The 18,281-nt window shown below is 48.6% G+C and overlaps 1 protein-coding gene across 2 annotated transcripts in view; it reads right to left on the bottom strand.

The window, feature by feature from the left end:
• The window catches only part of Pknox2 (PBX/knotted 1 homeobox 2), a 242,733-nt gene that overhangs the window by 156,734 nt on the left and 67,718 nt on the right, over positions 1-18,281 (bottom strand). The window lies entirely within an intron of this gene.

The following is an 18,281-nucleotide window of genomic DNA, read 5'->3' as shown; positions in this document are numbered from 1 at the left end:
ACTGCACTCCACTGGCTTCCTGATATGGCAACAGCTAGGACTGGGCTCCAGAGCTGTCATGCAAAGCTGAGTGAGCAAGCAAACGCCAGGTGGGTGATGGAGGAAGCAAAATGGACAGGAGACAGAGTAATGGAATAATGACTGATGATACTAGCAAAAGTCCTTTACTTCCTGCTGATTTCAGTATGGCCCCAGGGTCTGTGTGCTGGAAGTTTGGACAGTGTAATGATATTGAAAAGCTGTAGCACCTTGAAGAGGTGGGGCCTAGTTGAAGGTGGTTAAGTCATTGTTCCTGGAAAAAGGAAAATGAATTTATATAAAGAGTAAGCCTAGCACCTGGGTCTCTCTTGCTTCCTGTCCTGCTGTTGTGACATCATCTTCCATGAGGCCCTCACCAGAGCCGAGCAGATGCCAGTACTATATATGTGAATCTCAGAAACTGTGAGCTAAATAAACCTCTTTTTAAAATAAAATGCTCAGCCTCAGGCATTTTGTTATAGCAATAGAAAACAGACTGATGCACTGCCCTTGACTTTGACTAAGTTCCTACTATGTGACAAGCACCATTCTAAAATGATATCTCCTTTTATTCTCATCCATGGGCTGGTAGTATCCCATCTTCTTTCTTATTTTTATATCAAGAAAACTGAGGCTGAGGGAAATTACATAACTGCCCTATATCAGAAACCTATTAAGTGAAGAAGTTCTGTTTCAAACTGAAATCTGTGTGACTTCAAAACCCATGCTCCTAAGACCCCAGTTCACTACTCAGGCCACGAACTCAACTGCTTTTCCGGTGCTTGGCCACTGGAAGATGCTCTTGCAACAGCAACATCTCAACCAATACCATATCCTCTTCCCTCCTTGTCTCTCCTCTCCCTCACTTCCCACAGCCAGGTGGGCCAGGGGCAGGGAGGAGAGACGGGAACTGGGATTCCTCCAGTGCTGAGTTTTAATGCATGTTCTTTTGTAAACAAGAACAATCATTTGTGAATAGGACCAGATGCAAACAGTCCCCAAATCAGGAATTCCAGCTCAGAGGCACAGAATAATACAGCTTTGGGGAAGATTTAATAATAGTAAAATTAAAATTGTAACTGAAGCATAATGAAGAATGTGGTACAAACAGGCACGGCAAAGAAAGAAAAAAACCTACACAGATTAGCCCCTATGGAATAGTGATTGGTTGAGAGCAACAGTAAACAATGCACAGAAATGCAACTTAATTATCTCGCAATTCTTAACATTCTACCAAAGCCACACGGAAAGCTTTGATGTTAGCAGCCGGAGCAGCAACAGCAGCAGCAACATGTCTCTCCCTTGCTCCTGGAGGAAGATCGTTACTAGGAAATCTGCAACCACGACAGCAACTGAGCCAGAGAAAAGCAGCAGGACTGATTAGCTGAGAAATCAGAAAGTGGCCCACTCCCTGGGAATAAAGCACCTCTGGGGGCTACCAAGTTAGAGGGCTGGTGGACAAAAAGGGAGCTCTGAGGACCTGGGGTCCAAGGATGAGAATGTGGCCGGGGGAGGCTCAGCTGACCACCAGTCCCCAAAGCTAGGGAGACAGGCCTCCCAGGAGAGCATGGCCCATCCACCCCAGCACCGGAGTAGCCAGCAGCAGGGTCCTTCCTGGATGGAATCCGAGTACTACTCTTACCCAAAACACACACAGTGGGTGCCACCTGGCTGGGACTGCCGCTGCTTACTCCTTTTGTGCTTGGTGCAGTGGACAGGAGACCCGGAGGAAGGTGCACCCGTGATTCTGAGTCCTAGGTCTCTGTTAAGGATGCTTCTGACAGACTTCTGGAGAGTCAGATTCAGTAGATGCCACATCCGGAAGCCCAGCCCCTGCAGCCCAGCCACACGTGGATTATTTCCTTCCTCTCTGGGGCCCCCCAGAGTTCATATTCCCAGGACTAAGAGGATTTTCATGGTTGGCTGAGTGGTTCCGTGCAAGCCTGCCTGGAGTCAGGGGGATGAAAAAGATGACCTCCTAGGTCCCAGGCACACCCATAAATTTGAGAACCAAGAATTGTAGACCATGTGGCCTACATCCAAGTTTCTTCAGATCTTCACCTTCGTATCTCTGCTCAGTCCACTTCTTAGGTGGGCCTTTGGCTATTTATGTGGACCTTGAAATACAATCAATGCCAGTCCTGGGGCTATGCACTCAGGGGCCCACCTGTCGATGGGGGTGGGCAGAGTCACACAGGTTCAAAGGACATCTTTGATTTCTGGAAGAACCAACCAGTTGCACATGTGTGCAGACTGCTGGGGTGTCGATGGATGCAGACACCAGCACCATCCCCTGCGAGGGGAGCAGGGCTTTCCCTGCACAGGGACAGGGATGCTGCTGCCTCTGCCCTGGAATGAAATGCGTTCCCATTCACTCAAGGGCTGGAAGCTTCAACCCAGCCAGTGGGCTGGAGCTCCGGCCCTCCATCTCTCTGGGCAGGTTAGGTTTCCCCTTTCACAGATGGGCAAACTCAGCTCCAGGAGCATCAGGGGAAGAGTCCTAATCTCTGTGTATTTTCTTTACTCCTGATTCCAGATTTTAATGGAGGGAGATCACCGAGTCCTCTGAGGGTTACTGGTGGAAACTGAGAGGGAGCTGAGATGGATTACTTCCAGCTGTGGGCAGGGGCCAGGTAGAGCAGGAACAATCTAAGTATTGATAACATTTGCTTGGGATACTGAGATTTAGAGACCCTGGACCGTTAGTGCTAACGAGAAGGGCACCCAAATCCTGCCTCATTTGGCAGGGCAGTTTCCAAAAGTCAATATTACCTCCAACCTTTCTACGTGCCATACCCAATCACCCTCTCACCCTCCAGCTCTCATCTCCTTATATCTAGAAACATTTGGTATATTTTTATTATTGATTATCCAACACACACATATTCACCCCCACCCTTGTCACTACAATATAAGGTCCCTGAGGGTTGGGGCCACTTTCTGCAACCCATCCCCAGAACTAATGTATGGCAAACTTTCCTTAAGCATTGGCTGAATGAAAGAATAAAATGCCCAGGCTGCTCCCATAGACCCACGGCCAGTGCCTGAGGACCACTGCAAGTCCTGTCCTCCCACGGTCAACCTCATCCTGGAGGTGGTCTGGGCTGTGTCAGGCTCCTAACTTCAAGTTATGAGCAAGGTTGGGATTTGGAGCCAGAGAAAGTTCACGGGAGACCAAGAAGACACTCCTGGAGCCTGGAAGGTAACGGCAGTGTGCCTGCCTAAAGCCCTCAGTAGGGGGCCCCAGGCGTGGCTCTGAGCACTGAGCATGTGTTAGCTTGTTCCATCTTCACAGTGCACACTAACTGACTAATCGGTCACTCTCCTTCCTGGCTGGCCTTATTTCCTCTTCTACAACATGGAGACAAATGGATACTAAACTGGTGTAACTGCTGTACTCCAAACTCTGAAAGGTTAGGCCTACATATTGCTCATCATTACATCCTCAGTGCTTAGTTGTGCACATGGTAGGTCTTTAATAAATGCTAATGAAATGAACAAAGTGATATTGTGCTTGTTTTTGCAGTACTGGGGATGAAAGCCAGAGCTTTACCATGGTGTAGACGAGGGCTCCACCACCGAGCTCCACTGCCAGCCAAGAACAACACCGTGTGTGACTTCAGTCCAAGAGTCTAAGACTTCTTATGTGAAAATGCAGAAGGCAGGCCCAGTTCCCACTTCCCTGGAGCACAGGAGATCCTATCTGCTGTATCCAAGAACCCCATGGACTTCAGATGGAGCATTCAGTTGACTCTGTGCTAAGTGCTATGGCAAGTGGGCTCAGCTCCGGAGCAGGAGGAAGGGAGCACTGACAAGAACAGGTTTTGATCAGAATAAACAGCTCTTTCTTTCCTTGTGACCCCACCTGGATCAGAAACAGCACCCCAAAGTCATCACGGTCCCCTGCACCGTGCAGGATACAGATATCCCAGACAAGCCTATGAGTTAAGCGGGGCAGAATGGACATTTTTCTTCACTTTACAGGTGTGACAGCGGGAGCTCAGAGAGGGGAGGCTCCTTGTCCAAAGCCACACAGCTATTTAATGACCAGGCCACCACACTCAGACCCTTGGCCCTCAGAAATAGAACAATACAGCTGTTTGCCCCTTGATATCCCTGGGATTTTGGTGCCAGGATTCTTCAAAGGTACTAAAACTTGTAGATGCTCAAGACCCTTACAGAAATACAATGACCTAGTAGTTGTGTAGACCCTGTACCAGTGCTCCCACGTATTTTTAATCATCCATAGATTGTTGGGGATACTTACTACAATGTAAATAGTTGTTAGACTAGAGTGTTTAGGAAATCATCACAAGAGAAAAGGTCTTTTAGCACAGGCTTAAATTTTTTCTGAAATACTTTCCATCCTCAGGGAGCTGAATTTGTAGACGAGGAGCATGCTAACACAGGAGGCCACTGCACTTCCTTTCTTATTTTTTCCCTTCACTGGCTGTCTTGAGGCTGTGTGTGACCAGAGCCCTCACTCCACAGTCTGAGGAGGAAGAGTTTAATTCCAGTCCCTCAGGAGGACAGGATCGTCCAGCACCCCAGGAGGCTTTGGAAGCCTGGCAATTAAGAACATAATTCAAGACTTGGGGGTGGGGGATTTAGCTCAGTGGCCCAGTGCCTGCCTGGCAAGCACAAGGTCTTGAGTTGGATCCCTGGTACCAAGAAAAAAAAAATATATCAAGATTTGGGGAGGTAGAAAACCACTGGTGACTTCACATGTGGATATTTAGAGCTACATTTTCTTTGTAAAAAACTGCTTGGAAATCGCCCTGGTGCTAAATTTTTGCTGAAGATGTGTACACTTCTTCCCTCCAGTCGTCTAATGGCACAAGTGTGTGCATCTTCATTTGTTTGTTTCCTTGTGGTCTCTTCAGTCCCTGGGAGCTGGAGGGAACCTGGTGTTACATAAGCACCTCATCAGAATAAACAGCCAGCCGGCCTGCTTCCTTCATCCCCCCACCCAGGAGGAGCACTGATTGGCCCTCACGTGTTCTCACAGGGCAGAGAGTTTGCTCCCAGTGGCCTCCCTGATTTCCAGGTAGGTTCCCAGGAGTGTGGAGTTCAACCTAGAGCCTGTCTAGGCAGCCTGCTCCTTGGATGACAGTGAGGGGAGCAGGGATGTTTTATTCCAGCCCTAGGGTTCGCCCCCAACATCATGCCTATCTGATAGTACTTATTTATCCATAGAAAACTTCCTGTGGACCAGCTGCCGTGCTGGGTGCCCAGGATATAAAGAGAAGGAAGCCAAGCTCCCTTCTTCAGGAAAACCCAAAGTACAGCTGAGGTGATAGACATGCAAATAAATAACTGCAAATCCTCGGGCTAAAACTGAGCAATGTATGTATTCTGGGAACCAGAGGAAGGAAATACTGGCAGCGCCTGGGCGAGTGGATGGCATTTACACAGGGCACCAAAGGACCCGGGGGCATCAGAACAGCAAGGGAAGCAGCAAGGAAAGGACGGGCCAAGCCCTTCTCCTGGGTTCTGCACGTATTCCAGCTGGCTTTGGTCTGTCCAAACTCCCCCTTTCCTTTATGCTGAGAAGGAAATTGCAAGCTGGGGTGTCCTGATGGCCCGTTTATTTTCTCTGGCCTCAGTTTTCTCCTTTTAATCAAAATGACAATAGCAATAATATCTACATGAGAGGACTGATATGAGAGCTAAATGAGATATGCACAGTTTAATGCATGAAAAAGTGCCTGGGAATTAGTGTGATTCTTACAACTATTACACCAGTCATTGACAAGCTTTCAAGGACCTTAGGGGAAATGCCTGAGGCATAAAGACACTTCTGGTTATATTTAAATTCTCCACTTCCAACCCAAACATGTCATGATGGGCCTTTCTACTCTTTGTTGACTATGAACTAAAATCTCTACCAGAAGAGACAGCCCTTTGGCACAGGAGCTGCCTGGGCAGCACTCCAAGGCCTTGGCACAGGTTGTGTTCCAAGGCTAGAAGTCAGAGCCAATAGGTGACCTTGCTCAGCTCAGAACTTAGCTCACCGAGTTGACTTTAAGAATCTGCAGTGGCACTTGCCTATGGGTCTTTAAGGAGTGAACTGGAAGCCCTTATGCACCACACGGTTCCTGCCGGTAGAGGAGCTCTCAGTCCTTAGTGGTTAGTGGTGATAGTGACCAGGGCACCACATCTGCTAGGATTTAAATGTGAGAGTCACACAACCTGCGGGGGCTCCATGGACCTCTCACTGTTCACACTTTGTCTGGCTTCCTCCCACACTTTCACCAAGTTGCCTGAGCAAGAAACCTAGCGGGCCAGAAACCTAGATCCTGTCCTCCACGTCCCCTCTCGCTCCCACCACTCTCCATCCCAAGCTTGTCTTTTCTCCATCTGGGCACTGCACAAATGTATACAGCTCTCCGTGACTCCACAGCCATATCTTCAGGCAGGTCATCATTCTCTCTTGCAACAGCTGCCTGTAAGTTCTCCTAGCCTCTTCTAAAAAAAAAAAAGAAAAAAGAAAAGAAACATTCTTCCAATCCATTGTACATACTGAAGCAGAAATAATCTTTTCAAACACAGATCCACTGCCTGCTTAGAACTCTTGGATAGCCTACCACTGGTCCCTTGGGAATGTGGTCCCTTGGGCCTCCCTGATCTCCAGCCCCACCTCTCATCACAGCCAGTATCCCACACAATGCACCTGCCAGATGGACGATTCTGCATTCCCGTTCACCTGCCACACTATCTCTGGCGACCAGGACTTGATTCACAGAGCTCCTGTTCTTTCACCTACCCCCTCACTGCTTGGCTAAATCCACAGCCCCCAGGTATCAGCCTGGACCACCCTGCCTCTAGGAGCCTTCCTTGATCCCATGAGACTTTCTGAGGTGCCCTCCTGGCTGCTTGCAGTGTGTCTGCCTGTGCCTGATTACAGCACTTAACGCATTGTGGCAGAGGTGCCTGCTTCGGAATCAGCTGTCTCTATTTCTCCGAAAGGGCACATCCCCAGCCTGAATAATGCTGAATTCATGCGGTGGGCAAAACGCATGTGCTGAATGAATGACAAAAGGACAAATGAATAAGTGACAAAAAATGAATAAATGAATGTATGAATCAGGACATATGAACCAAAAAGGATTTGATTCTTACAAAACAGTGCATAACAGGGGGCATCCTACGGTGGCACCTGAGCTCGTCCTGCAGGAAACAGAGACAGGAAGGAGGCGTGGAGAGATTTGGGAGTTGATCCAGCAGAGATAGATCAAGAGAAGAAGGGGTGGGGACTAGCAGAAAGGCAGAGGGGACATGTGCATGGAGGACCCCTTTCCACTGGGCTCCCTGGTGCCCCATTTACATAAATCCCAGCTACCTGAGGACAGAATCTTATCACTAAGAGGACTTTTTTCATAAACTTTCTTTAAATTAAAATCTAGGCAACACACACACACACATGCACATATAACCCACAGACATCTTCGTCGCTGAAAAGTTGCTCCCTATAAAATAAAAGAAGCTGTTTAAATGTCTTCCTTCCAAGCTAGCCCCACAGAGCTGGAGCTGAGAATACATTAGCCTTTAATGAAGTGAGACTCTCATCTTGCAGGAGACACCTCATTTAGCGCAATTGTTTCAGAGCCATTACAGAAAGACAATTACAAGGAAGCGGGGAGAGTAATTGGAAATGCTGGCAGGAGTTGGGCGAAATGATAATAAATAAAAATATTCAACCTAATAAGCTTCCAGGAGGGGGTGGGATGAAGAAAATCAACATAATTAGAACTGAACCTTAGCAAGGAAAAACAGACAGCAGGGTGGCAAGTGCTCAACTTGTACAGGAAGAAAGAAGAAGTCACATGCCACCGGTCATGACTGGGGGCTGCAGGCCACTGGCCCCCTCCTGGAAGATGCTGGAGGACCCAGGGGCTGCCCACAGCTCACAGGCTAACAGGGTTCAGGGTTCAGTATGTGCTGTTCCTGGTCAAAGAAATCTGGGTACATGGAAAAGCAGGCACAGACTGGCGCGGCCAGGGGTCCCGCATATGCTGAGAGGTCCCAGCCTGATTCCACTGCTGTGGAACTCTGGGGTGCAGCCGCTGGCAAGAGGCTCTCGCTTTGCTTTCTGGGCCTCTGTTTTCTCATCTTGGCATGCTCCCAGCTCCCTCCGGGGCTTGTCTTCCTCTCATGTTCTCTCCTTATCTGCTAGATCCCCTCTCTGGTTCTGAAATTTCAACACAAGAGCCTAAAAAGTTCATCTTAGAAACCTAGTCTAAGCATCATCAATACAAAAATCATTCCTGACCCTTCTCTCCTTTCTCCAGGGCACACCAGGCCTTCTGGCTTGCTCTGGGCCCTGGCTGTGCCCAGTGGGGTCCAGTGTGGTTCCTACAACACAGTCGTATTTTCAGAGCGCTGGCTCTCTCCCAAAGGCTGCAACTACTGCAGCATTTGCAGAGGAAATGATATGAGGCCTGGGATTGTTATTTTCTTTCAAATGACCCAGCTGAATAGGGGAGGACCAAAAGTTGCTAATGCTCAGTAATGTGCATTTGGAGTTCATGATTTATTGTTTGTGCTATTTCTTGGGATCTGAAATTTTACATCAGGAAATTTTCTTTTTCTTTCTTTCTTTCTTTCTTTCTTTCTTTCTTTCTTTCTTTCTTTCTTTCTTTCGTTCTTTCTTTGTTTCCTCTTTTCTTTCTTTCAAAGGAATGTAAAGAAGTTGAGATCAAGGACTTCAGTTCTGTCACCCCAGTACCTAGATGGAACCTAGTCATGTACTGTTCTGGTTTATTTGTTGCATAATGGTTTCCCAGTAAATTTATCAAATATACTGCTTGGAAGTAAACAATGGGAGATGAAACCAAAAATAAAATCTGAAAGCTTCTCTCATAGACTTTTATCTTTTGCTTTTCTTTTGTGCTTTTCAAGAATTCAAACCCAGGGCTCTACCACTAAGACGTATCCCCAGTTATCTCCAATAATGGTCTTCATCAATTCAAATCAATGTCATGCCAGCCATACTTCTCCACAAGTGCCAGCTGCATGTCAGGTCTTGGAGACTCACAAGGGAATAGAATCCCCAAGCTCCTTTCCTTAAGGAATTTGCCACTTTGGTACAAGGTTCAGGTTGTAAAGATTTAGGAATAAGGTGGGGTCACAATAGGAGGCATTTTTCCAGAGATGCTGGTACATATGCACCCGTCTCACCTCCTGGATGATGGTCCAGTGGGATGAGTCCTCAAGATATTTTTACAACTCTATCAGAAAAAAAATATTGCTACACTCTCAAGATATATACATATAAACATGCATGTGTTGTGTGCGCACATGAATGCAAATACAGACACTATCAATATATGATGTGTATTAAGGAAAACATTCAAAAATATAAGTCTAGACAGGACAACATTTTTAAAAATACAAATAAACAAAGTTGAACTATTTTCTGCTCTTATTTCAATGGTTCATCTTACTTACTGGGTTTTGGAGACTGCACACGTACAGTATCGGTGTCCTGGGACCTGACAGTCCTGCTTCGCAGAAGTAATTCCAGCCCATTCAGTACACCAAGCAGAATTTAACACCTGTTTTTCTTTTGCTTGCCATAGCATCCAGTTTCCAGCAACTGGTGACAAATGTGCCTCTAGGTCTATTAGAAATTAGGGACAGAAAACCCAAAGCCAAGAAAGAGAGAAGATGCCTTCTCCACAAATAAGCTAGAAGTAACAGAGCTGTTAATTCTTATATTTGATGATCATGTATTTCAACCAGAATATGTCAGGCACCGCACCAGTTGGAACGGGGGCTCCGTACTAACCCAGCTCAGCAAAAAGGGCAAGCACAAAGCTACCTGGGATATAGGTGACGCTGGTCAGTGTAGGGGCGTTCAGGCCAGGGGCTGAAGGAGGAAGAAACTGCTTCCCCCTGAGAGCTCTAAGACCTTGTGGAAGAGGTGGTCTGGAAGCTAGGGAAGGTGGAAAGGATTTGGCCATCCAGATAGAAAAGAAAGACTTTGGGGAAAGCAAATGTCCTTGGCAAAAGCACAGGAACAATGCATTAGGGATTGTTTCTTCTGTGCCTACCCTGCTTCCATCTGGAGACCCCATACCCTGAGCCAGGTGGGAGGCTGGGCAGGAAAGAAGGAATAAAAGCTTCATAGAATAGCAAATAGAAGAGGCAGAGGAGAACCCTCAGACTGAACACCCCAGAAACTAGAGCTTGAAGCTGCTCCCCTGACAGCTTCCTCCCAGCCTGCTGCTGGTGATGGAGGCCTAAGGCTGTCCAAGAGAACAAGCATTTATTGTACGTCAAAGGCTAAGGAGAGAGAGAGTAAGGCATTCTAATGAACAGGAGATGAGGCATGATGTGTCCTGCAGGCTGAACAGAAGAGATGACCCCAGGCCAATGCTGGCTCTGTGATTCCAGCCTGTGACCTCTAGAATGCTTTACTAGATCTCAACCATGTCTAGATAGACATAATGGAAAGCTGATGTGATAAAATCATGGATGGCAATGCTCAGTGTGTACTGGGTGCTCACAGGAGGTAAACCCTGGCCTGATGTACTCATCGCTCATCGCAACGAAACTTGAGGTCTAACCAGGTAAACATGGGGACAGAGAAAGAGAACCTTCTGTGCTGAGTGGCATGAGCTGAAAGCCTGCGCAGCAAACTCTGCCTAGCCGTGCAGCATGAGTACCCTGCTCAGAACTTGGTAGGACCCTGTCTAGTGTCCCCAAACAGCCCAGGACCTTTGGTATATCACCAGGGTCCTGGTTGGGCCCCACCGAGCTACCCCAAATGCTGAGGAGCTTTGGTGCACCTGTGACATGAGCTGAAAGCCTGCAAAGCGTACTCCATCTAGCTATTCAGCCTTGGTACGCCACTCAGAACCTGGTAGAGTCCTGTCCAGCAACCTCAAGAAGCCAAGGAGCTATAGAGTGCCACAGGAGTCTTCAAGTGCTACTCCTTAGTAGCACTTAGTAGCACCCAGTAAGGTCTGCCTAACAACCCTCACTCAACTGGGGAAACTCCCTACGGTACAGACAGCCATCCTCAATCCAGGAAACAAGGGAGACTGAATTTGGCTGCCCCAGGGGAATACAGGAAATGACCAAAGATGGGGACAGAGAACATTCTAGTCAAAAAGGCCCTCGTGTATAGAAGCAGAAGGGCACAGACACACAAAATTCTGCTGGGAATAGCAGATGGTCCTGGGATCTAGCAATTAAAAAAAAAAAAAGCAGGAACTTCTGGCATCCTGGGAGGAGACAGCAGGACCTGAGCTGACCCACTGTGCCTGCATGGAGAACTACACACAGTCAGCGCTTAATAAATGTGTTTTGATTGTAGATTGTCATTTCTAGGAAGTAAAGGCTGGGATAAGCAATTCATTCTTATAAAGCCCCAGGCAGTGCCACATGCTGAGATGCATTTATTAAAGTCTTTTGATGAGAGAGGGAGGGACGAGAAGAGGAAAAGGAGGAGGGGGAGGAAACCCAGCAGATCTCATCTCCACAGTGTTCCATATCCAGGACCAAAACCCCAGGTCTTAGAGAGGAAGGTGGACAGAAGCACTGGAAACGACAGCGGAATGCAGATAGACATCTTGGGTCCTTGACCACAGACAAACATGCTTGTTATTTCCTTTAATTTTTCCAACAATCCAATGAGATGAGATTATTAGTACTCTTCAACAGATGGGGACGGTAAGGCAAAGACAGGGCAAAGTATGAGGGAGAAGTGAGAGAGCAAGGATTTGAACTCGAATCCAATGTTCTTTCACTGCCCCCTCTCCCTGCAAAACTGAAAGCAACCAAGATGTCCTTCAGCAGCTGGGCACATGGATCAATGACCTGGGGAGGCGCAGGGCCTGGATACCGGAAGGAAGTATCTAGCGCAAGTCCTAAGTACCTTCCTCAATGTTCTGCTTCCTCCTGGACTTCTACAGGTGAAACCCCAGGAGCAGCTGGGGATCTTCCCCAGGGGTCTGGATGCCCCAGGCCCAAGCTACAGACACAGGACCCTTGTCGGGCATGGATGGTTCTGTGTGAAATTCAGCGCTAAATAATCCTTGGTAGCTAAGTCCATGGCAGCCTCCCATCCTCCTCCTACCTGGCTTCCTAGCTCCCCTGTTTTTATCCTTTGCATCCAAAAAGGCAGGATCCTCCTTACAACCCCTCGGAGACCTACCAGGAGTGGACCCTGGCCTGGCCTCTATTTGTTGGGCACATTGTTGCCCACCCTGAGCTTTTGTTTCCCACTAACAGAGAGACTCAGCCTTCTCTAAGGTTTCTTCAGAAACTCACAAGCCTCTTCCTCACTCCCCAGGCCCCTTCTCTTCCTGTCGTAGCACCCAAAAGCCAGAGTTCTCGTCTCCGTTTAGTTGGTTACGGGCCCAGCCTGGCCATGACAGGTCCCCAGGAGTTCTAAGCTAAGGAATACCAAGAAGGGGCAGGCTAGGACCTGGACCTCTCTATTACCTGGCTGGAATGTGAGACAGGTTATCTAGGGAGGCACCAAGGACCGTGATTTAGAGCCAGTCTCAGTGGTTTCTTTCACAAGCAATGTCCCCAGGGCAGTGAAAAGCAAAGCCTCTGGAGCTGTACAGATCTGAGTTCAAATCCTGTCTGTTCCATCTGCTAGCTGTGAACTGGTGAACACACACCTTTGCTTTCTCAGCCTGGCTGCCTGGCTCATCCTTGGCTCAGAGGTCTGGTGGGAGGATTATAGCAGATAATGTACTCCTGGTGCCTGTCAGAGAAACCACTCTTCTTCCCTCCTCCCTAGATTAATGTAACGTAGGTCTCCTCAAGTATGTGACAGAACAGGAATTCCATCATATAGGGATGAAACGCTGTCACCACGCTAGTCACAGAGACTGAGCAGCTGCATGACAGGAAAGCCCCATCTTCCAACAGGGAGGGGCTCCCCTGGAGAGAGGTCTAGGTGGTCACTTGAGTGTGACAGTTTGTTCTTTAAATTGGGTTTAAAGTTACAGGATAATAACTGTAAACTCTTCCTGCCTCTGCAGATTCTTGGCCCCAGGTGGGAATCAGGGGCATTGACTAAACTCGCCCATCTCCTCAAAACCAGGTGACCCTGAGTCCAGACACTGTCCCTTCCCTCCCTGTGTTCTCCTGCACCAGAAAGTAACTCCTTGCGGGTCCCAGGCTGGAGCTGGATCTGCCTGGTGGGTCAACCTCACAGTCAGCCCGCCCTCCTCTAGAAGCCCACACCTACCTAGCCTAATTCAGTCCTAAGTATTCCTAAGGTGCCTTCCAATTTCCCGCTGTAATAAATGGCACAGAATGCAAATGGAGGTGGATGTGGGACACAGATGTTTGCACTAATTTAATTGAGGGAACACCTTGGATTAAACACTTTGCAAAACACTCACAAATAGGTTCAGTGCATTCGGTAATGAAAAGCCTCCCAGCCCCCTGGCACTTTGCTGAGGCTGCCTGGGGCTGGAATGGGAAGCCCGAGGGGAGAGGCCCAGAGCAGTCAGGAGATGAGATGCCTTAAATCCAAGGTGAGGGCTAGGGAGCCAGACCCCTGGGAGGGCTTGCAGCAGATCAGCCCCAGCTGGGGCCCGTCCCTCCCCCAAGAGCCAGAATCTGGCAGGGCTGAGGACTTGGTAGATAGCAGATGCCTCTTCAGGTGGGCAGCTGCTTACCTATAGGGGTCAGCAGCAGGCAGATGCTCCCCACCCACAGCACACAGCTACAAGCTGGAGGCCTCTGCCTGGAGAGCTGAGGGCAGTCACCACATTTAAGGGACCAGCGTTTCTGGTATTTGGGGATGCTTGCCATGGTGCGGGGAACAGACAGTAATAATCAATAGTGCCAGGCACACTATGATAAATGCCCTATAGGGTACCTCCTTGGTAATCCTGGAGCTGGGAGCCAGGGCAGTAGCTTGTGTAAGAAGGACAAAAGAGCAAGGGAGAGGGACTGAAAGGCTCTTCTGGCAGAGGGAACAGCACCTACTAAGATGACTTCACTGCACGGAGCACAGGCAAAGGCAGAGTCTCATTCAGCCATAGGTTCCTACTCCATAGGTGGACAGGAGGTGTAAGTGAGGATGAGACCTTTCCTGTCTCCTCCCACAACGTGGCTGAGAAGTCCACAGGGAATGGGGAGAAGGGCAGGGCCTCTGGCCAGGACTCTGGTAACGGAAAACTCCCATGACTGGGCAAATCTAGAATCATATCCTAAATGATTGCTCCAGAAGTCTCAGTTCAAATAAGCCCTGGATGATTTTCTATTCCTAATTTATTAGGAAAATAGAATTCCTAACTTTCAAACACAACGATCACTTGAAGTATAATAACCATCATAATAATAAGTTCTTCTACTTGTGCAGCACTTCAGAGTTTGTAAAATACTTTCCCATGTCTTATAACCCTCCACGACAGCCCTTCCGGAAAGATGGAACAGGGGCTTTGATTACTCTTGCTTTTGAGAAGAGAAAAATACAATTGCAAGCTCCCGCTAAGTACATAACAGGAGCAGTGCTCACACCCAGTCTGTCTGACACCAAGCACAGTCTTTCAACTGGTGCATTAGCCGAGCATCTACTGAGCACCTACTGTGTACTTGGAAACAGTCCAGGCTCAGAGAATCACATAGTTGGGAATTTGAATCATGGAAATCCTGGATGAAGGCATAGCCCCTGGACAGACATCCCTGGATCACAAGGCAACAAAAGTCAGGAACCAAGAAAAACACAAGCCACTCTCTTCAGACATACACACACACACTCACACATCACACATGAAGATCTAAGCCACATCTCTTGGCCTGTCCCCTCCCGGGGTGGGAGGCAGAATCCTCTCCCCTGACACCCTGGCTGCCAGCCCAGAAGAGCCCAGAATCTGCAGCCAAGTTCCAGCACACACACAGACACAGGCCCAAAGCTCACAGGGGCCATGCAGTACATGTGAGCTCTGACGTCATGGGGAGTGAGGTAGCAGAGCACCCGGCCAGGTGGAGGTGGGGCATAAGAGCTTTCACCCCGCAGAGGCCTCCATAGCCCCATGAAGGACCAACAATGCCCCGCCTTCTGATGAGGACAACACACCTCCATTCTGTCTGCTAAGGTAGTATCCACCTCATGAGCAAGTGTGAAGCAAGGCACTGGTGCACAGGCCGGACACACAGAAGGGAAGGACAATGGAGCGGCTTTCCACAAGTGAAATGAAGGTGACAGAGGGGCAGGCAACCTTGAGTGACCTCAACAGAAATCGGTTCCCCGAACTCCCACCGTGGCCAGCCTGGGGCTGTGGAGAAGAGGGAGGGCTGCTTACTAGATATTCCCCTTCATATCCCACCCTCTGCTCAGCCACTCTTCCATCCCCTAACTGACCTTGTGGACTGGGTGCAGTTCTAGGAACGGGTATCAAGAGAAAAATGCCACCAGTCTTGTACTGGGATAATCGGGCTAGAGATGCTGACAGCCTGCAGGGAGCAGAGGCGAGCAGCAGTGTCAGTTTGGTAGAGATGAAAGAGGTTCATCAGAAAGCAGCCATAGAGGGAAAGGGGCTTCCCACGCAGAGGATATTCCAAAGACACAGCCCGTGCAAAGGCACTGAGGTGTGATCACGTACAGAGTAATGGGAAACTGCATTCCAGCTTGCTTGGGGTCTCAAGCATAGGAGCTCATGTGTGTCTGTACAAGGAGGGAAGAAAGGAGGGAGACAAAACTGGGAAAGCAGACTACAACTGAAACTGTGCAGCCCACAGCCAGCAGGTCCGAGGAAGCCGACCTTAGCCTGTCAACAGTAAAGGAGCACTGGGAGTGGCCCAGAATAAGAGCGACACAGTCACAGGCACTAGTCCTGCCTTATCCTCAGGAAATGTGCTCCAAGTCCCCCCGTGGACACCTGAAGCCTCGAGTAGTATGGAACCCAATGCATCATGTCCTGCGTTTTTTCTCTACACACATATCTATGATAAAGTGTAATGTATAAATTAGGAACAGCAAGAGGTTAACACCAATAATAAATAGAACAATTACACGTTATTCAAAACTTATGAATTGTTAATTTCTGGAATTTTCCATTTAATAGCTTTGGACCACTAGTGAGTGCAGGTAACGGAAACCACAGAAAGTAAAACACGTGATTGAGAGACAGATACCCCACAGCGTTAACTGGGCACACAGCTGGGCTGTTATGCACCCGGGATGCTCCCTGCCCCCTGACAATAAGTGCCTCTGATCTGGAAGTTGCCGCTTTGATGGATGCAGTTAATTATCTCTGGAGAAATGGCCCATCCTGGAGCAAATTTTCCTCTCTGAAGAGCCAGACAGGCTGGGCTGGATAATGGTGAAGGCAAGGGGTGGGGTCCTGCCAATGCCACCTCGTCCCCACAGCCAGGGGTGCTGGCAGTAGCCCCTGGAAATTCTGTGGCACCTCCTCCTGAGCCTGAAGCTGAGTTCGCAGAGGAGCAGCGGCCAGGAGCCAGGAGCTGGGAGGAAGCCCCTCCTGTTGGACCCTTCACAGACCTTCTGCACAGGGAAAGGGGAGCTGGGGCGCCAGGCACCAGCCTGTAGTCTCCAAACCCTCACAGCAGGACCAGGGGTCCTTCCCACCACTCTCCCCTCCCCCATCCCTCTTTCAAGCCCCTCCAGAAAGGTTTACGAAGAAGATTCCAAATAGCCCCTTCTCCTGCAGGCACAGTCACACCAACTGAAAGGAGATTTAATTAGCAAAATCTCGTTAGGCAAACGAAATTATCCGTAAGACAATACTCTTCTGGACAGGGGGTATGATTAAACAAAGCCATTAATTGAGAGAGTCCCTTTGGCAGCTTCTGGGATGTGTTCATCTCCGGGCAGGCTCCACGCTGCCTCCATGGGCCAGGGAAGCAGACTTTTGGCCTCCTCCCCACCTGACGCACCTCCTCCCACTTCTCTCCCCTCTTCCTGAGCCCTCCAGTCAGGGCTGCAGGCCTCGGCTTCTCATCAGTGGCCTCTCTGCCGCCAGATTCCTGCTAAAGTGCCTTGATTGCATAATGTCTATTTGCATAATGTAAATTGCAATCTCCTAGCTCGGGAGGCAGGAATCACAGAACAGCCATTATTTTTTACCACTCCACAAAAATTCTACATTTAGAAAGCAGATTTGCGGCTCAGAAAGCCATATAAACCTGAATCCACCAGATATGCCATTAAATCACACCAATTAAGCTGGACCCACGAAGAGCCCCTGTCACTGCTCTCCGTACACTCAAGGACTCCCAGCCCAGATGGAGGCCACAAGACACCAGAGACTGTGGCAGTGGGGCTGGAAACAGGTGCCAGAAGAGGCAAGGAGCTCTATCTTACAAATCTGAGCACCCCTGCCCCAGCATGGGCTCTCACCACCACCTGGGAGAGCCCCAGAGAGGGTGCACCTGGTTTCTTGTGGGTGTGCTGTCTGGCTGTCAGCAGACTTTTAACTCACAGCCTGAGAGAGTGTGAGCTTCAAGCTTACACCTTTTGCAAAGTGAATGGGGGGAATCCAAGGGATTTGATGTGGAGTAAAGTCTCTACCCCTTTAGACCCACTTTAATGACCTTCTCTCCTCCCCCAGGCCCTTCCAGCCAAGCAAAAGGAACACAGAGGAGGACAAACCCTGCCCAGACTGGGTCAGTCTGGCTGTACTCTGAGAGCCTTTTAAGAGCTGTTTCCAGGGGTCACTGGGGAGAGAGGTGATTCACAAGGCTTCTGTAAAGGGGCCATTCCCTTGGACAACTCCCTAAGACTCCAGCTTCTCCAAAGCAGCATACCTGGTTACTCTTTTGCCTCTTTATTGCTCATTCAATATTCATTTGTCAAAGGGCAAGATGCTAATGTGTATTATTAAAATATCAATAGTTTATGAGTGAACTTTTATGGAGAGTACAGTTAAAGGCAAGATTCTTGACCATCTCTGTCAGAAGCAATGGAGAGGGATAATCTTTCTATCAAACTCTACTTTTTATTTATTTACTAGGTTGCTGAGTCCCTAAACCACTATTAGGCACCTACTGTGAGCAGGAATGGCTCTAAGTGTATGGTGTTCACATGTTGGATTTTATGGAGTCTCCACAGCACTTCTGGGAAGTTTATATAATCTCGACTCCTTTGTAGAAACAAGGAACCTCACGACCAAAGTCATACGCCAAGGTTACAAAGGCACTGTTACAAGGCTGGGATTCATTTTTCCTCCAAGTTGGAGCCTCAGAAATCTAAAAGATCTTTATGTTTTTATCTGTTTCCTCCACCTGCCCGAATTAAACATTAGTTTCCCGGCCTACATTTCATA

Source organism: Cavia porcellus, unplaced genomic scaffold, assembly GCF_034190915.1.
Source record: "Cavia porcellus strain 051 isolate PalLab524CR breed Dunkin Hartley unplaced genomic scaffold, mCavPor4.1 scaffold_9, whole genome shotgun sequence".
Lineage (NCBI taxonomy): Eukaryota > Metazoa > Chordata > Mammalia > Rodentia > Caviidae > Cavia > Cavia porcellus.
The sequence above is the reverse complement of the archived record's forward strand: the minus strand, read 5'-3'. Positions and strand labels throughout refer to the sequence as shown.